Below are 20,818 nucleotides of genomic sequence, written 5' to 3'. Positions count from 1 at the left end.
TGTAAAGCCATAGAGGGAGCAGTGAGCAGGGCCAGGTTTCGAAGCTTTAATTGCATAGCGCCTAGACAAGGTATTTAATCCATACCTACCAAATGAGTATATAATGGCAATGCCCCACGTTGCCTTCTTCCCAAAGTGGGAAGGCCGCTTGATGGTCCTAGCTGTCTAAGAAGATGGCCAAGTACAAGGTGCAGTCATCATTCAAAGGCACAGACCCTGGGGCATGTGGGTGGCTCAGCTGGTTAAACGCTTGTCTCAGGATTTTAGCTCAGGTCATGACCCCACAGTTTGTGAGATCACGCCCCATTTCAGGCTGTGCACTGGCAGTGGAGAGCCGGCTTGTGATTCATTCTCCCTCTCTCTCTCTCCCTCTCTCTCTCTCTCTCTCTCTCTCCCTCCCTCCCTTTCTGCCCTGCCCCTTCCCTGCTCATTTTCTCTCTCTCTCTCAAAATAAATAAATAAACTTTTAAAAAAAGGCACTGATCCTGCTTAAGGACCCTCAAGCCAGCAGGGAAGACAGACAACTACACTACACAGATCACTATAACCCAGTGCATAAACGATCCTCCATGAGAGTGGGACCATTACAGGACAAAGGGACTTTAAAAGAATACATTTCCTTTGCCTTTAGTTCATTTCGGTAGGAAGGCTGTAACATACACACAGAATTTCTTTGTATTTGCTTGGAATTATGCTGCACTCAGACAACTGTGCATGCCGAACGAGTTGCCGTTTACCTACAGGACAGCAGGGAACTCAACAGGACTGCCTTCCGAAGGACCCTCCTCCTGCCAGCAGCCCTGTGAATGGTAAGCCTGCTAAAATCAGAAGCTGAAACCTCCCAGCCATACTGAGGAGAGGCCTCAAAGACCCTGGGGTCCAACCCTTACCCCTGCCTCCAGCAAATGCTTGTCCATCCCTGAGCAAGATAGCCACTCCGGGACCCTTCAGCCTCTGCTGGAATATTCTCAAGGAACTCACCACCCACAGGCCACGGGCACCTCCTCATCACTGGCCTGTGGCTTCTGACCATGAAACCCTTGGGCAGGAGTCTCCTTTGAAGTGGTTTTAGGAATATATTCACAGATGGGGTGCTTTTGTGAGTGCTTAGAGTTCACATGTGAGCAGGCAGCTCTCTTGCTTTGAAAACAGGTCCCAACATCCTGTGTTATGTGCGAGGACCCCTCCTCCATGCAGACGGGGTGCGCTAGTGGTTTGCTGCACACGGGTCAGTCTGTGCTTGTCCCCTGTGGCCTGGGTCTGTCCATCACTGGCCCTGCCCTGCCTGTTCTCACAACTGAAGCCCGCAGACCCTTCACAAGCCCAGCCCGGCTTTGTCACTCAGGAGCACCACCGGCCACAGGCAGGAGGGGTCTAGGAACAGTCAGCCCAACTATCTGACACATACCGCCGTATCCCTCTATGTTACCCCGCCCCACCTAACATTTCGCCCAGCTGTGGTCTTGTGGGCTGCTCCAGACACCACACCCTGACCCTCCATTTCAGGTCTGGAAAATGAAATCTGATCTCACTCCGCTTGTCTGGAAATCCCTGGAAATCTGCTTAGTGTGCCAGTTCTTCTCAAGTCCCCTAGGACAGGGGGTCTGCTTTGCTTTTGTAAGGTATAGGGCATGCTTCTCGCAGGGCCTGTCACATCTGTTCCCCACCAGACAGCATTGCCACCTTGGTCTCAGTGAACTAGACTAGCCTGAGAAGTGGCTGGTGGCCCCATCCTTGTGCCCATCTCCAAACTGCATCTTTATTCTTTTGTGTTTTTTAATATTTATTCAATTTTGAAGGAGAGAGAGCACTAGTGGGGGAGGGGCAGAGAGAGAAGGGGACAGAGGATGATGTCAGCGGGCTCTGTGCTGACAGCAGTGAGCCTGACATGGGCTCGAAGTCCCAAACCATGAGATGAGGACTTGAGCCAAAGTTGGATGCTCAACCAACTGGGCCACTCAGGCACTCCTAGATTTTTTTTTTAAGTTTATATACTTATTTTGAGAGAGAGAAAGCTTGAGAGGGGGAGGAGCAGAGAGAGAGGGAGACACAGAATCAAAAGCAGGCTCTGAGCTGTCAGCACAGACCCCAACATGGAGCTCAACCACAGGAACCAGGAATCATGACCTGAGGTGAAGTCAGGAGCTTAACTGACTGACCTCCCCACCCCCACCCCCACCCCCGCCCAGGTACACCCAAGTCATTATTCATAAGAATTTCTAAGTATAATACGCATCAGAAGAATCACAAGGAGTCAATACGCAGGAAGGAGAGAGCAGTAGGAGTCGTGGCAGTGAGCAGGAAGCACAGGGCAGCAGGAAGAAGGGTAGATCTCGGGCAGTGAGAGGTGAAGGGCCATACTGCTGGGAAACGGGTGCAGGGAGCCAGCTCCAGCCCTCTCCCCATTTTCAAGAGGAGAGCGTCCAGTTGCTAGAGTAACATTAGACCTTGAACAGCCTGTCTGTTCTCCACGAGGCCTGTGGAAACACTGCCCATATCTCTTCCTTCTCTGTGTCCTCCCTTGGTCTCCTCCTCTTCCCTGAACTAACTCAGCAAAGAGCCCTTCCAGGGAGCCGGGTCCATCCCTAGGCTGCAGTTGTACCTCCCTGTTCCGCTGTGTCCACTGAGTCACACCCAGACCTGTCCTCAGAGCCTGAGGCCCTCAGAAGCTTCCAGAAACAGCGGGAGCCCCAGAACAGGAAGACCTGAACCCTGTAGCTGCCCCAAACTCTTCAAGCAAGTTATGTAATTTTCTCTGTGGTTATTTCCTCATCTGTAAGCCTAAAGTAAAAGGACCTTCCCCCCTGCTCACAGGGATCCTGGGAAGAAGTAGAGGTGGGGCAGATGTCAAATAAGGCAATAGGAGGGCCAGATGTTTAGTGATAGGATGGCCAGATGTTTGAAAGACCACCAGTTACAGGCAAGCGGAATGAAGCATCGCATTTGGGATGATTTACTATCCACCTGTCAGTAGGTAGTAGGGATCCACCCGTGCTGACATCGTGCTCTGTGCATCTCCTTCCACCTTGTCCTTCCCCCTGCCTTCTCTGGGGCTCCTGTCCTATACCTTGGACCCACAAGTCTAGCCTGCCCTGCTCTGGTGTGTGAAAGCCCTTCTGCAGCTGCTTTTTTTGGGACAATAACCCCTATTCCACTTCATCAGGGCAGGATCCCAAACCTTGTTTCTCACTGCATCCCTTTTATTCTTTCCTTTTGAAGAAGCTGACCTTTTCCCAGGAAAGTCTAACTTCTCCGGAGTCGTCACTGTCACTCGGAGAGGCAGCAACTTCTCCCACTCCCAGTGGATTCAAAGGCAAACAAGAGGACAAGGAGTCAGACTTTGCCAATTTATACCACACTGAGCCCATCAAACTGTCACCTTTCCCCTCTTTTAAACTTTCACTCCCTGGACTTCCCCCCAAAGGCACCAGAATCAACAGCCCACTCTGGCTCTAACTGACCTCGTTGACCTTTGGAGGGGTCTATGGCCAGGTACTGCTCTGGTGTTTCTCTGAGTCAGGTTTTTGGCAGCATGAGAAGCATCTGGAAACTTGTTAGGGATGCATATTCACAGGCCCCACCCCAGACTTCCTAAAGTTCTGGGGGCAGGAAACACTGTGGTTCACAAGCCTCCCTCGGTGATTCTGATGTTCACTCCAGTTTGAGAACCCCTATCCTAGATGGTAAACTTTCTCATCTCTGACTACAGGAAGTCCACCCATGTGCCTTCTTGGCTTCCATCTAGGCACAGTTGGAGATATCCCCTTGATGGAACAGGGGGTCTGATCCACTTCTGATTTATGAAGGGCCAACGGCAAGCTGGTTCTAATGTCTGCTCCGTCTCTTTCCCCATCCCTTGGCTCGTTTCCTATACCAGTGTCTCCAGAGGCCGTTTTTGGCCCTAAGCTCCTATTCCTACTCACTATCCCTTTCCATAATGACAACGATCTTTCATGTCCTGAAGGAGGCTGCTGGGATACAAAAGATCAGGCTCAGTGTTTGGGTCAGAAGACCGGAGCTCACCACTTACAGGTGTATGGTCTGAGGAAATCGGTTAAGTGAGGAGTGGATGTGAAGTATGTAGCCCGGGACTCAAATTGATTACCAAACAGTGCTGCTTAGGGCCCCTCTCTGCCCCTCTCCCTTCTCTCCATCTCTGTGTCCTAATCTGCACAGTGAGGATGGCAAGACCTACTGGTTAAGGGCCTCATCTTGTAATTCATATGCAAAACAAGATGGTCAACATGAAAGCAGATTGTAAACCTCATGCCTTGCTAACCAAGGTGCGGTGCTGTCCGGCAGCAGGGTTATCCCCTGGGAGTGTGCTAGAAACAAAGACTCTCAAGCCCTACTGACTCAGAATTCATATTTTAATAAGATCCGGAGAGGATCCATCTGCACTTTAGGGTCCAAGAAATGTGAAGAAAAAAAAAGAACTAGGAAAATACATGCTATTATATATATATTACTATCTTTTATTTCTCCATCAGCCCTCCCTCCCTCTCCACCTCCAGCAGAAATACTGCCCCCTGTCCTAAGCAGCTAGCACAATAGAATCACCTAGACCAATACCTGGACAAAACTCCAGGCCAATTAAATTAGCCTATCTTGGAGAAATGCCCAACATCAGTATATTTTTAAATTCCCTAAGTGACTAATGTGACACCCCTACAAGCCACCTCCAATGCCATCTAATGGCCTCCATTCTATCATCTTCTGGGGAACTTTGCTGCCACAGTATGTGCCTAATCTCTTCTCTTCAGAACTTTATCTCTAGTTCTCTCCATCCACCACCCACATCCTGCTTCACCCCCTGTGCTCTCCTTCCCAAGCCCATCCAATAGCTTGCTTTTCCCTTTAATTCCAGTCATTGTTGCTTGTGGCTTTCACTTCACAGGAGTTTAAAATATTTATTGACATGGATTTTTAACCTTACGCATGGACAAAGCCCTCCATCTGGATGCAAAATCTCCCCTTGATCTCATCCCTCTTCCAGCTATCACCCCACCCTGCTCTTTTTCACTAGCCAGTTCCACAAAGGAGAGGTCTCTGCCCCTGCAGCCTCCATCTCCTCAAAGGGTGACGTCCCTGTCTAAGTCAGAAAGCCTCTCTGCCATCTCTCTGCAGCAGTCACACCATGGCCTGCAGGCTACACTGGAGAATTCTGTAAGAAGTGGTTTGTTGTTAAGAGTTCATTGCTATTGGGTAAACAAGGGAGGATTCTTCAAGGGACTTTCAGCATCCATGAAACAATAGATCAAAGAGGAGCCCAAATATGCTGCGGGAGGCCAAAGAAAGAAGAAAGAGTTGGTTCTGTCCCACCTGGGAGGCACCTGCCCAGGGAGTAAGGATCTAAAGGGACCTTTTTCTTTCCATGGCAAAGAGCTAGAAGGGGGTTCTGCCTGGACCTGAAGCAGAAGCCAGACAGAAGCAGGAGAAGATACTCACTTCTCTAGGGAACATGGAGAAAAAGCTCATGGGCTGGCCTCTATAACTGAACAAAGGAGTTAGGAACTCATTGCTCTCAGAGTCATTGCTGAGACTGGGATGAAGCTGTATGGACAATGGCCGCCCTGTGTCATCCCTCACTCACACATACCTGTAGCCTGCAGGTGGTGTTGAATTGGAGAAGCCAGACTTGAAAATAAACCATTGTCTGCTCTAGGTAAACCCTTCAATCATTCACTCATCAAATATGTGATCAATGCCTTCTCCATGCTTGTTGAGAGAAACACACATGATCATGACGCAGCCCCTGACCGGAGGACCCCAAAATCTAAAGGGAAAAGGCAATACAAACAGATAACAATGTGATGCCAGTGGTTTTACAAATAAAAAAGTAAGTAACCAATGTTGTGAGACAGAGAGGAGAGACCCACTTGTGGGGATCAGGAGATAAGGTGAAGCCTATGGTCCTGAGACCACCAACATCTCCAGGATGAAAGCAAGGACTCGCAGGGGCTCCCGCCTTAGGAAATGTAATATTTTTCACCTTTTTCTCTCCTTCTGCACACAGTTCACTCCACTGAAATTAAGAAATCAAAGACCATCATTTTTTTCAACATTTATTTTTGAGAGACAGGGTGTGAACAGGGGGGAGGGGGGAAGAGAGAGACAGAGACACAGAAGTCCAAGCAGACTCCAGGCTCTGTCAGCACAAAACCAGATGTGGGGCTCAAACCCACTGACTGTGAGATCAAGATCTGAGCCCAGGTTAAACTCTTAACTGACCGAGCTACTCAGGTACCCCATAAAGACCAATATTTTGGGGCGCCTGGGTGGCTCAGTCGGTTAGGCCTCTGACTTCGACTCAGGTCAGATCTCACATTCGTGGGTTCGAGCCCTGCATCAGGCTCTGTGCTAACCGCTGGCTCAGAGCCTGGAGCCTGTTTCCGGTTCTGTGTCTCCTTCTCTCTCTGTGCCTCCCACTCTCATGCTCTGTCTCTCTCTGTATCAAAAATAAATAAAACATTAAAAAAAATGGTAACAGACCAATATTTTTAAAATTTCTTACCAGAACTGTGGGAGGACTGTCTAAGAAGCTACAGCGATCCTTGTGGGCAGCATGAGAATGTCCACCTCCCCAAATCTTTAAACATCTCACACACTCTCATTGAAACAATGAGAAGGTCACTCTGATGAATCAAGAGGACCCGAATGGTTGTGCTGATTTACATCTCTTTGGTTACTAGTAAAATTAAATTAGTCAAATTTAAACGTTCAAGTTTAATGGCATGGAATTCGTCTTTAACTTGCTTCTTCCTTCTTTGTCCTCCACTCCAAAGCCAAATTGTGTGTCTCTGTCTCTCTGTCTCTGATGTCCCCAGCCCAGTCCAAGCAATATCACTGTGGTCCTAGTTCCCTGGCCTAACTTGTCCCCCTGCCCAGGTTCCCCCTCAAGCAGCCAACTGCATGCATCATGCTTATTTTGCTAACATATCACTTTCAGGAGCTTTCTATGTTCTCCACTGAGGTCCCTCCCCACCCTTCTGACATCCTGCCACCCAGCCCTCTTCCTGTCCCCAATGCTCCAACCAACACGGCCCTTCTTCAGAGCATCATACTTCTGCACTCCCTGCTAAATCTTTTCCTAGTCACTGGATGGGTACTCTGCAGTGTAGTCGGCCATTTGTCACTAAGAAACCAGTGCCCTGTAGAAACAAGTTAAATGTTGATAGGCTGTCTTGCTAAAACCTCTGAGAACCAGAACAGACCTAACCCATAGCACTGATGGTCTTCCCCCACTTTCAGGGTTCAGAGTGGGGTGAAGGAGGTACTTGTAGAAACAATACATCACATCCAAGAGACCACAGCTCAGTAAGTCTCTGCTCTACCACCCACTAAACAGTGACCTTGGGAAATCTATCTAACCCTGTAAACCTCTGTTTGCTTGCCAACAGTTTGGAGTTTCCAGGATGAAGACTCTGAGGTGGGGTTTGGCTTGTAGGATATATATTAAGAATCAACACCTGCAGAGAGCGAAGGTGGAGGAATCAAGGTTGGGCAAGGGAGAAGCAGATTTGCAACATAAGTCTCTGCCAATTCCATGGGGAAATCTGGAGCACATGTAGTCCATCAAAGTCGGCCATGTTGGGATCTGTCATCACTGTAGACAGCACAGAATACACATGACATTGAACAAGAGGTTGACTGCTGGAGGCTCCCTGCTGACAGCACTCCCTGCCCTGGAGCCACAGGCCTTCCTGGGAGGGGGACCTGAGCAGCGCCTCTCCATGCCCACCATGCTCAGTTCATAGAAGGAGGGCGATAATAACAGTACTCATCCTATGTTCTTGTCGTGATGACATTAGCTAAACATTTAGCACATAGCACACCTGGTGCAAAATGGATTTCAGTGAATGTTTGTTCACGTCATTGTAGCCCGAGGAGGCACTGGAGGAAGAAGACCCCCACCCTTTCTTTAATTCATCCAACCCACACGTAGTGACCACTACCATGTGTCAGACACTGTTGTGTGACCGGGAGTGCTGGTATGATGACATAAATAGTCAATTGGTGTCCACAGCAGGCCTCATCAAGAAGGGATGAAGGAGGCTAGAAACAGGGCGTAGATGTGTCAACAGCCTTACAGAGGGAGCATGCCTAGAATGTTCATGGCCAGGGGGGCAGAAACAGAATGAGCAAGGCGGAGCAGGGTAGGTAAGGTCAGAGAGGTGATAAGACCACTTCCCAGCTGGGGCTGCATGCCTAAACGAGTCAAACTCAAGTGTAACCAAATCTCATCGACTCAGAGGTTCAGAAATACAGGTGAAATACAGGTGTTTGTGTGATAAACACCACCCTAGGGATGTGATCAGCAACATTAGCAGTATGGGAAACTCCACAGGAAGAAAGGACTTCATTTCCTCAAAAACAACCAAAAATTGAAAAATTGCAAGGGAAAAAAAGTAAATGGGAAATTGCAGACAGGGTTGCCTGGGGTGGCTCCGTCAGTTAAGTGCTTGACTCTTGATCCAGCTCGGGTCATGATCTCACAGTTCTGCACTGAGTGGGGAGCCTGCTTGTCTCTCTCCCTCTCTCTGCTCCTCCCCCAGACAGGCATTTCCACCAATCCCACTGTATAAACCTTATATAAACCTGTATAAGCCTTATCAGACCCCAATTCAAAAACAGCAACTGTCTTATAATGAATGATAATCATCACCATCCTGTAACTGAGAGAAAGTGAACCCTGACTGGATAGTTAGTGATAATAAGGAATTACTCTGGAGGGTTCTAGCAGCCACATGACTTAGGGAAGGGAGATTGCTGAGTGCTCAGGGACGCCTCCAGCCCCAGCACTACAGACAAGTATTCAGATAATAACTCTTTCATGTTCCCAAATTCCTGTCCACTGTGTGCAGAAAGCTGAGCCCCAGGCTACACTGGGCAGTATGGCCAACAGGCCCGGGAACATTCCTGATCTTGCCTATCTTGCCTCTCTTCCTTGTAATATTGTGTGAGAACCAAGAAAACTTGTCCACCTCAAATTTCAACTGCATGGGCACCATAAAACCTTGCTGTGACTCTCTCTGCCTTTAACACTCCATCTTCTATTCCCCCACAGAGATGTGAGAAAGCTCTGTCCTCATGCTCAGGTCCTGAAGGGAAGTTCCCACCTTTGTCTCAAACTTGACTTGAAGACAGACTCTTCACCTATCTCTTCATACATTTCCTTCCTTTAAAGAAGCTTCCTCAGTCTTCTCTGCAAGCCAAATACATTGCACATAGGAGAGTATGCCCCTAGACTATGTGCAGTATTCTCTAAAGTGTTGTAGGAAGGTTTCTGAATCCACTGATTTCTGCAGATCCTTCACTATAGATTCTGAAAGCACTGAGAACCAGAAAATACACAACCACTGGAAGCTTCAGCATATCATGCCTCTTTTCCCACAAAACTTATTATATACATAAGAAACCATTTTTGGCTTTCTGCCTTGTAACATGGCTCTCATGTGGCTAAGAATGCTTACCTTCTCCCTCTTATAAACAGATTTGCATTTGCTTTCTGTTAAATTAATAAAGATTGACTTGGAAAACACAGTACCAAAAAAAAGAACCAATGATATGCTTCATAAACACTGTTTCATAAAGGGGCAACAGACAGGAAAAAAAATAATAATAATTGAACTAGAATCCATTTTCAGACCCACCACAAGCCAGCTATGAAATGTCTTTGGCCTCCTGAAAACCTAGTTTTCTCTTCTGTAAAAATAAGGCATTTGGACAACATAATCTCCATGACCCCTTTCTGCTCCAAAATGCTATGATCTTTCTGATTTACTACATTACCTCTCACTCAGCCTTTATCATTTCTTTTCAGTGCATAGTTAACAGGACATGTGTGTTGAAAACAAAACAAGGTGGTAAATGATTACAGTGCATACACAGTAAACATTAAACAAGCCAATTGTGAAAATATAAAGAATAAACACATGCATTTCGATGAAGAAGCACAAATCGATGATAAAATATGAAAAGATGCTCCACCTCCCCAGTAATCAGTAAAGTGAAAATTTATATGAAATCCATTTTTCCTCCATCAAACTGATGAAAATTTGGTGAGAATGTGGAGAAACTGGAGTATAATTCAGCTCAAGCTTTGGGGGACAATTTTGCATCATCTGCCCAAATGTAAACACCTGGTACCCTTAACTAGGCTCTGTGAACCAATACTTTAGACTATTCATATGCATTGCATGATTGTGGGTAATAAAAAAATGGACACAAACTAAATGTCCTTCTACAAAGGAGTGGGTAAATAAAGTACAGTCATGCTATGGAAGAGCAGCCACTAGAGAGAATAACATGAATTTATATAAACTGAGAAAATTATATCCAAGATCATTGTCAAGGGGAAAGAAGCAGGTGACCAAACAGTATGTAAAATACAGCCCTGTTTCTATAAACCTCTTGATCCTGCTCTCTCTATATATAAGTATGTGTGTCAGTGTGTAAATACACCATGTACACATACATGAGTAGATAAAGATCTGGCTGTCTATGAGGAGGGGAGTGGGTTGAGGGAGGCGTGCAGAGGGTGGCCACGTGTGGTCGACTAACCATGGTGGGCCTTTGTAAGTAGACATCACAGATGTACATGTGTATTGCTACACAATTTTTGGCAGACAGCAAGAGTGGCTTTTTCTAATTCATGCAAATGTTCCCTATAGCCAGTGGCAATCCTATGTATGGAGCCTTATATAGTCATTCTGTATACTTGTGAATTATTTTTACAATTTTATGTATCATTCTTACAGTTAAAATCACTGGAAAATTTGAACAGTGCCCTTGACTTCAATCAGTTAACAATCTAATGGAAAACTGAAGAAGAAAGGGATTAAAATTAGAAATTAGACTATAGTCTTTCAGCCTGATCACTCTTAGGGATCAACCTTTAAAATAACTTGCTTTCTGAAAATCTTCTCTTTTAGTTCTGGTAACTAGTGTGGTTTTTCAAATCACAGAAATCAAGACAGCTCCATCTTGAAATTCCACATATCCTCACTGTATTCCAATCTTTTCTTTAGGCTTTAGCTCTCTCCCATTGCCCCCCAACCCTCCTCTTTCCTAGAGGCTCCCAGTCCATAGTCCTCCATCTTTGATGACAAAGCTTCATGGAAAAGACTCAGGTTCAGAGATATACCAGCTTGGACATCAGCCAACCTGATTAAGTACACTTCTTAAGTTTCAGTAGTCATACTCAAGGCACCCCCCACCCCCGTTCTAAGAAAACACTTTTACATTTATTAATGAATCCTCCCTTCCATGCCACCCCATCTCATCCCATTCCATTCATCTGTTCACGATGCAACACAAAATTGTTGATCACCTCTCTGAACCAGACCCTCAGTTGAAGCAGACATGTCCTGACCCTCAAGTCTCCCAGTCCAGTAGGGCACACAGAGATGTCAAGAAAAACTTGTGAGTCAAGGTGGTAATGTTATAGTGCAGGCATTGTGCTATAGAAGCCCAGAGAAGAGATGCCCTATTTTGTAGACATAGAGGGCTTCAGAGAGGAAGGACTACATCCTGAAGGATAAGTAGGAAGGGAAGAAATGGGATACTTGGCAGGTGCAATGAAAGGAACGTTGTACCTAGAGCAGTAGCGATATGAGAACTGACTGCATGCAAAGACATCTGGAAAAGGTTCAGCAGGTCATGGGGAGGCACTGAGCCACTGAAGGAGATAAAGCAGAGGAAAAGCACGACAGTCTCTGGTTTGGGAGAAATATAGCAATTGCAGTGGTTAGAAGGATGACCTAGAAGAAACAGAACTAAAGTCAAGAAGACCAGCTAAGAGGCTGGTGTGCTAGTCTGGGCACACAGCTTTTAAGAACTGATAGGTTCTGGGGCCCCTGGGTGGCTCAGTTAAGTATCCAACTCTTGATTTCGGCTCAGGTCATGATCTGCTCATGAAGTCGAGCCCCACAGAGCCTGCTTGGGATTCTCTCTCCCTCTCTCTCTCTCTCCCTCCTACACTCATACTTTCTCTGCCTCTCTCTCAAAAAATAAATACATAAATATTTTTTTTAATACTGATGGGCTCAAATAGGAAACAATGCTCCGAGATGAGCTGGTCTTATGCAGTCTGAAATAACTTGCATTATATTGAATTCCCAATGTTCTTCTCTTTGAAACCAAGTTTGGATTTTAAGAGAATACAGAAATTTAAAACTTTGGTTCTCTTTACACATCCTTAAGACATCTACTAGAAGAATAGGAGTTGACTCAAATAGGCTTCATCCAAAGATGGATTAAAGGCACCTAGCTTCCCTTTAGGACTCTGCACATTGGACTCCAGGATTAACAAAAAAAAAAAAAAAAAAAAAAGATGAGCTTAATTATTCTCTCAGCCATGAACTATAGTTTGCATTTGGCATCAGCCACGTTAACCTCGTTCTCTTTGCATCAAGCACGTAGCTCATGTTTTACAGTGGACGTTCATTTCCCCACCTTCCATGACATTCCTCAGTGAGAAATCAGAAGGAAATCAGAGAGAGTAAAAAGAGAAAGCCCATGGAAAGGCTCCTCTCTCCAGGTGGAGAGTTTCCTTCATGTCTGCAAAACAAAGGTGTGAGTTAGCCAGAGAACTAGAACGCCCTAAATAATTAGAAAATTCTGTACATCTCACCTACAGGTAATGTCAGCCTTATCTTTACTGCGTCTTAGGGTCAAAAAAGCCAAAGTGGAAGGGAGGAAATCCAGGTCAGCTGTAGCAGGAGGAAGTCTGGCCAGCAAACAAGTCTGTCAGAACAGAGGATATTAGTGTACCTTCAAGTTTAAATAAGACCCCAGTGCTTTCAAAGGGGGCACTGCCAGATGATGAGAAAGAAGCTAGGAAATCTCAATAGTTACAGGGGGAGAAAACATTTCAGAAAGACAGGTAAGGGGGTTCAAAGAGTTTCTGAGATGATATGCCCTTCTCACACAAAACACAAACTTTTTAGCTGAAACTGTGTAGCTCTTCCAAGGACACATTAAAAAATAACCTAAAAATTGGCATTCAGCCCATTCTCTTTATATTTGAGATGTTTTGTTAACCTGAAGTTTGTTATAGTAAACATACTCTTCTCTGTTTAAATAAAAAAGAAGAAAGTCTACATAAAAGCAAGCTGAAAGTACTTTTTATGGAAATAAATGAAATGCAGATTCTAGGCTAAATAGTTAACCATTATGTACACACATACACACACACACACACACACACACACACACTCAGAGTAAGCAGTGACCATTGCCACACCAACTAAATGCCTTTTAACAATCAACATCCTGGATGTTTAAACTTTTCCTCCAGGAGCCCAATGTTTTCAAAAACACCATCTCTTTTCTATATACAATATTCTCAGCCTGTTCTTTGAGGCAGAGTCTACATCCCCATTTTTTAACCATAAAAAAGTGAAGTGCCAAGAGGTTACCTGGCTTGCCCCAGGTCGCAGAGTCATTAGTGAGAGCCTGAGTGCCAGGCAGGCGAGCGGAGTTCAATAGGAAACCATCTGTGCCTCTCTGAGCCAGAACCATCAACACTACGATTCTATTTCAGTATTTCAACAATCATTTTGGACATAATATTTCCCTACACCACATTGTAAGAGGGTTGTCGCTTTGGTTCCAAGAATGCCCTTTGATGGGAAAGAGCTCAACAAACTTCTTCCTTGATCCACACTGGTTTGCCCAGACCCCCTAGCTCCACGAGGGGAGGGAGTAGAAATCTGGGGCCCAGGCCCTGCAGACAGAGCCACTATCACACAGCACCCAGAGCCACGTGAGTTTCCCCAGCCTGGGCACAAGTCAGAGCCTTCACACTCTGTGTAAATAGCCACCAGGCAGTGAAACCTCAAAAACATTTTCTCAGGGCGCCTGGGTGGCACAGCCAGTTAAGCATCCAACTTCAGCTCAGGTCATGACCTCATGGTTCATGGATTTGAGCCCTGCATCAGGTTCTGTACTGACAGCTCAGAGCCTGGAGCCTGGTTCAGATTCTGTGTCTCCCTCTCTCTCGGCCTCTACCCCACTCGTGCTCTGTCTCTCTCTGTCTCAAAAATAAACTATATAAAAAAATTTTTTAATAAAAAACAAAAAATAAAAGCATTTTCTCAGTGTCGCAGATGTTGCTCACTTGATCCCTTCAGGATCAAGGCAAAATTCTTGACCCCAGTCATCCTAAACTGATGCCAATCAGGGACCATACCTTACGTGCTCTCTCTCACCTCTGGGCCTGCGCATATGACACTCCCACAGCACTCCTATCCAGCCCCATCACGCCTCATGCAATATGTCACTTCTTCCTGGAAGCCGTTCTGACCTCCCTAGGTTATGTGTTTTCACAGCACCCAGTCCCACTCCTAGCATAGAATGTAAGACACTTGACACGGGAATTACCTGTTAATATGCCTGCATCCTTATTTAGAGCATAAACTCCATGAGGGCAGGGGATGGATCTTTCTCCTTTGCCGTGAAGCCTCCAGCACCCAGGATAGTGCCCAGTTGTGAATAAATGACTGAGCGAATATTTGAAATCAACAACATTTATGGCTTACCATTAAGGCAAGCACACCACTAGATACTGGGATAGGAAGACCAAGTTGGGTCCTCTGCTCTCAGATAAATTATAAGGTATGAGACTGTGGTGGCTTTCATCTTCGTTTCAGGCACAGATAGATTTTTACAGAAACGCATCTACCTTGGAATGCCTGGGTGGCACAGTCAGTTGAGTGTCTGACTTTGGCTCAGGTCATGATCTTGCTGTTCATGGGTTTGAGCCCCTTGTCAGGGTCTGTACTGACAACTCAGAGCCTGGAGCCTGCTTCAGATTCTGTCTCTGTCTCTCTGCCCCTTCCTTGTTCATGCTCTGTCTGTCTCTGTTTCTGTCTCTCTCTCTCTCTCTCATATAAAATAAAACATTTTTAAAAAAGAAAAGAAAGAAATACATCTGCCCAGTGAGTGACTGGTAAGAAGGGGCCCAAAGAGCCAGGGAGCAGGTTACAACTAGAACAGGAATGTCCTTTTCTTTGGTGGCAGTGATGTTTCTGCAATGTTTCAACTGGGATCTGGCCTTTAAATCGCTACCTCATGAGAACCAACAAACAGATGAGAAGACTCTCTGCCTAAGAGCAGTGTTGCATCTTCAGGCAAACTGGACGGCCAGGTTCCCAGGGCACGGAGATTCTGAATGTTAATCTAGACAAGGACAAAAGCAGAGTGAGAGGTGAGGGAGACCAAAGTCTTCCGTTTCTTTGCATCTGTTCCTCCGCAAAAGAACTGCAGATAACATACAGCCTCCAGCCTTTCTGCCTCGCAGCCAACTAAAATGAACCATGACCCCATCTTTCTGTTGTCCTGTTTCTAAACCAGCCCCCACCCTTTCCCTTCATACTGGTACGGAGTCAACAGTTCTCAAAGTGTGATCCAGGCACCAGCAGCATCAGCATCCCCTGAGAACTCCTCAGAAAGGCAAATTCTCAGTCCCTCCCTGGACACTGAGCCCATGTCACTGGTCCATCTGCGTTTTAACTGGCCCTGCTGGTGAGTCCGAGGCTCGCTCAAGTTTGAGAACCACTGCCTAGTTCTTCATCATCACAGCTTACTGCCTGCAGAATCCTCTTGTTGATTTATTCAAACACCTATTTACTCCCCGTCCTCCCTTCACGAAAGGACGGTGCATGGAAAAGTGGGAACCTGCCTGTATTGCTCAGGGCATTGCATCTTTTGTGGCTTAGAATGGGTCTGTCACATAATGGTGCTCAGTAAATATTTGCCAGGAAAATAAACCAATCCTCCTTACCCCTCTTGCCCCCCCAGTCTCCCAAGAGCTAGCCACGAACAATCCCGGAAGGAGTTAAGCCACCCTCGTGAGTCATCCGGCCAAGACTCTGGTTATCTGTCAGTGGACGATAAGCCTCCAAGGACGGGAGATGCAAAGCCTGACTTCATGACCCTTTAGCCCAAATCCCCTGAGGCTGGAGCTTTTGCTCAACAACGGCTCTGAAGGCACCTTCCGAATGTCAGAGGCCCGATGGTATTCCATAATCCAGACATCTTGGGTGCAAGGATGGATTTGTGGTCACTAAGGAAACCCCCTCTAGGGTGAATCAACAATTTACAGCCCCCCACCCCAGCACCTGTGATGAGTCAGTGCAGCCCCTGCAAGGTCCCTGCGCCTCTGTGCACACAGTCACCCTCCTCACACCACTGAGGGAAGCAGAAAACAGCTGCTCCTAGTGGTGCATAAAATCCCATTTCCGGGTTTCACGGCAGAGGTGTCTGAGAAGCTACCCTATAGGTTGTTGGGCAGGAAAGCCAGATCTTGGGGAAAGAGTCAAGGGAAACAGCCATAAAAAGATAACAGCTGCCAGTTACGTTAATCTCCTGTGAAATGTACATGCAATGAGGCCTTTTCCCCAAGATGAGGAAACTAAGACTTTAGAGAGCAACCCTCCCGCAGCCATACAGCCATCCACGGTGGACCTTGAACCTCTAACCCAGCTCTGACCCCAAAGCCCTTCTTAACCTCTAAAAACTCATGAGGATGCTGGGGCCGTCAGCCCCCTCCCCTACATGGGCCAAGCCAGCTGCAGGATCTCACCCAAATCCTGGGGTGGTAAGGAAAGAGAAAACGAACTTTCAGGAAGGGCGATTTGAAGAGCCCAGCTTAAGAGGACTCTTGGCTCCTCCGCCCCATCCATCCACCCTGGGGATGCCACGCCTCTCCTCCTGGATTTGTCTTGGACCTGCCTGAACAGTTAATATTAACCCGAGGTGATGAGCACCCTTGCCGGATTCCCAGAGCCTCTTAGAGAGGTGGGATGCTGACTCACTGCCTCTGTGGCAGCCACGTGTTCCCACAGTTCCCAGGCGGCGGCAGGCGGCGGGCAGCCTCCTGCCCTAAGCAGAGCTACCCCCTCTATCTGGGCAAGGACCGGAAATGCTGCCAGTTTTCAGTGTCTCCCTCTGAGGAGGAGGAAAGATGGGGGGTGCATGAGCAATGGAGGGAGAAGGAAGTGCCAAGCTGAGCAAGAAGCTAACCCTGCCTCGCACCCCCCTGCTCCCTCTGCCTCCTACATCTCCAGGGTGTTTACCACTTGTACCCAATCACGCCATATAATGTGCAACGAGAAGCAGGAGGCTGTGGAACGAAGAGGATTTGCAAAAAGATCACTGGCACAAACAAGGAAGGGGTAGGGGCTACCTGCAATACAAACCGTCTGCAGAATGCCTAGCCCCTCCAAGAAGCCCCTGCGGCTCCGGATCTCCCTGTCTCTCTGCTCCGCCCCCACCCACCAGCCCAAGTTCACCTCTGCCCCAGAGACAGAGGCACCAGAGGCTTTGGCCCACCTCGAGCGTGTTAGCAAATCTCTGGGTAAGGACAGAGAAGCCAGGCTTAGCACACCTTGTTTTCTGCCCCCATGTGCCTCCCAACAAAAATAAGATGTAACGAAATGAAAAAGCTATGGACACCTCCCATTGTGGGAACTCTCAACTGCAGACTTAGTTAGACACCCAGGAAAAGAATAGGAGAGTGCCTAAGACCTACAGATTTGAAATGACATTATCCTGAATGAAATCACTCTTGCCCAAATGAAACCCACCCTGCTGTTTCTTTCTCTCGATGCCTCTAAAGCTAAAATTAGCATGGTGACACTGGGACAGACTTCTGGCACGGGCACAGCCATCCTCTCAGCTCTGATACCCCAAGAAGGCTTGAAACCCCAAGGAGTTGCAGGAAAGTTAACTCTCCACCCCTGAGCTGTTGGATCTGGAGAACTGGGAAACGGGGTCATACCAGTCAGAGCAAATCCAGCCCTCGGCCACAGCCCTGCAGTAAAGCCCTGAGTCTCAGGAGGCTGGGACACGCAGCTTCGGTGGAGCTGAAACACGCCTGGGCACTGCGTGCTTGCGGGCGCTGGCTAATCGCACTCTCTGATTCACACCATTATTAAACTGGCAGCTTGGGGAAGAAGCACAATCACCCAGGGTCCAGCGCTCAGAGCAAAATCTGAAGAGAGTGTAAGCAGAACCCACAGACAGAGAAGTCAAAAAACTGTGTGACTCTCATATGTGGAATTTAAGAAACAAAACAAATGAACATGGGGGAAAGGAAGGAAAAAGAAAAAGAGAGAGGGAGGCAGACCATAAGAGAACAAACTGAGGGTTGATGGCAGGGGTGCTGGGTGGGGGGATGGGCTAAATGGGCAAAGGGCACCAAAGAGGGCACTTGCTGGGATGAGCAATGGGTGCTATATGTAAATGATGAATCACTAAATTCTAGTCCTGAAAAAAAATAAAAACAAATAAAAAGGAAAAACATATAATGTAGGAAAGAAGGAAGGAAGGAAGGAAAGAAGGAAGGAAGGAAGGAAGGAAGGAAGGAAGGAAGGAAGGAAGGAAGGAAGGAAGAGAAAACGTGACTGCCCCAGACCATGCCACACTTCCCTGCAGAGGAGAGGAAAGCCCGGAGCAGAGAAGCCTGCCTCCCTCTGGACCACATCCCCCCCACCCCACAGCTGTCACACCCTGTCTTAACACAGCAGAACCAGCCCGCTGGGCGCTGACTCCCCTCAGCAGCCTGTGCCCAGTGGGCAGGTCGGAGCACGCTGCTGACATCAGGCCCCAGTCTGGCTCGGCTGCTCTGAGGACCCAGACCCCGTGGCTCCTGCGCATGACCCCAGTTGCAACAGAGGGTTAAAGTGCAGAGGCAGCCTGGCGAAAACATCTGTGGTGATAAGCTGCACCCTCCTTGGCAGATAACCCCCACAGGAGAGAACACCTTTTACAATATCTCTGAGCTGTCCTTCCAGCAGCCTGGCTTAGCAAGGTCTCCAACTGGTCATTCTGGGGCTGACCACCAATTACATGGCATTCACAGAATTTTCATATTTTCCCCCAAGTGAACAATGAACCCGGTGCTTTGTGTTTCAACAGGTCGCTTCAACATCCAGCTTGTTTTTAGTAAATTAAACTGCCAAACTTCAGAGGTTAGGCCAAGAAGGTTCTTCTCCCTTCAGGCTGCACATGCAATTGGTTTGGGATGCACCAAGTGGATCCAAGAAATGTTGATTCAGTGAGTCAGACCTAAGTGCTGGCTGGAGGGAAGCGGGGGGGGGGGGGGGGGGGGGGGGGGGGGGGGGGGGGGGGGGGGGGGGGGGGGGGGGGGGGGGGGGGGGGGGGGGGGGGGGGGGGGGGGGGGGGGTGTGAGTAGGGCTTTTCGAGGAGAACAGAACTTTGTCCTCCCGTCACCATTGGAGCTAAGGATCCTGTAGGCTGCAGAGTGGGGATCGTTTCTGGATTGAACTGGTATAGAATCAGGTCGGGAGAAGATGCAAAAAGAGAGCCCCAGCCTGAATGAGCTTACCATGGAGTCAGGAAGACAAGAGTGAAACCCAGAGAAGTTACCAGAAATGCAGAATTATCAGACCCAAAGTGTCTTCAGTACGGTGATTGCTTAGCAAGTGGTTTTTTACTTCAAAAGGAGGGGCGGGTGGGAGCCCCTCACGGTGGGCTGCAGGTCTGGAAAGTGACTGCAGGGGAAGAGCACTGGGGCAGGACTTGCAAGGAATGGAAAACAGATTCCATCCTACGCTCTCCACTCTTTCTACCATGGGCGATCTCACCCACAGCTGCAACTGCCACCTCAATACAGTGACTCACAAATCTGTACCTGCAGCCTGGTCCTTTCTCCCCAGCCCCAGACTCCAGTGGTCGGAGAGGTCATCACCCTGCTGTCCCAACCAGTGATGCTACCATCTTTGTGTTCTCCCTTTACCCGCATTGGCTCTTCTCTTAGCCCCCGTCTCTGGGCCCCCACACAATGGAGATATCCAATCTGGACAACTCGGGCTCATCCTGCACCATGCCTTCCCCTTCCTAGGCTCAGGTGCAAGCCTGACCAGTTATTCCTTCTGATGGCTCTCCAGCCAGCCCTCCTCTCCACCCTGAGTGCACTGAGTCTTTATTTCAGGGCTTCATAGCTTCTGCTGCCTTCCACCTAGTCTCAGACTGCAGTCTTGGTGCCCTCTGATATTTTGCAGCAGGTTGTCTTGCTATGACAAGGGTCTCCTCCTGAAAGCTTCCTCGCTGGCTCCTAGGGAGTACACACCAAGTCCTCCCTCTACAGCCTGACCGTAAACAGACACCTGACCTGGGCTTTGCCCCAAGGCACTGAACTTTAGAATGTAGCATTTTAAAATAAGGATTCTAGAGGTTTAGAGAGTACTTAGCAAGACCAATTAGTTGCAATGGGAAGCTGCCCGATGGTGCATAATGTTAACGGCACCTATTGTAGGCTTCCGAATAACACCCCTAGTTGATCGTGCTGTTCCCCATTGCAGGTCCCTGCACCTGAGTAGTTAGTTGGTGCTCTGCTCAGGAGACTTCAAAACCAGGCCCATCTATGTTTTAGCCTCCAGGTATACTGAGTTCCATCCAGTTCCCAAGTACTTGAGGGTGCCTGAATGGGATGGGCTCTCTCCCAACATCCATGGCTGTGCATGGGAAGCCCTTTTCCTCTCTGGTTTCACTAGTAACTCAGTGACCCCAACCAGGGGCAATCTTGTCCCTCAGGGGATGGCTGGCTATGTCTGGAGGTATGTTTTATTGATAGAACCTGGAGAGAAGAGGGTTGCTTTCATTGGCACCTTGTAGAGAGGCCAGGTATCTGCTCCACATCTCACCATGCACAGGACAACAAAGAATGATCTGGTGCACAATGTCAACAGTTTCGAGGATGAGAAACTCTGGTCAAGATTCAGCTCAACCCTCACTCACCCTGTTTCCCAAACACACTCCTTTCCTCAGTGAAAAAAACGAATGCAGTCTC

This window comes from Suricata suricatta, chromosome 7 (assembly GCF_006229205.1).
Source record: "Suricata suricatta isolate VVHF042 chromosome 7, meerkat_22Aug2017_6uvM2_HiC, whole genome shotgun sequence".
NCBI lineage: Eukaryota > Metazoa > Chordata > Mammalia > Carnivora > Herpestidae > Suricata > Suricata suricatta.
This window is presented reverse-complemented; position numbering follows the sequence as displayed.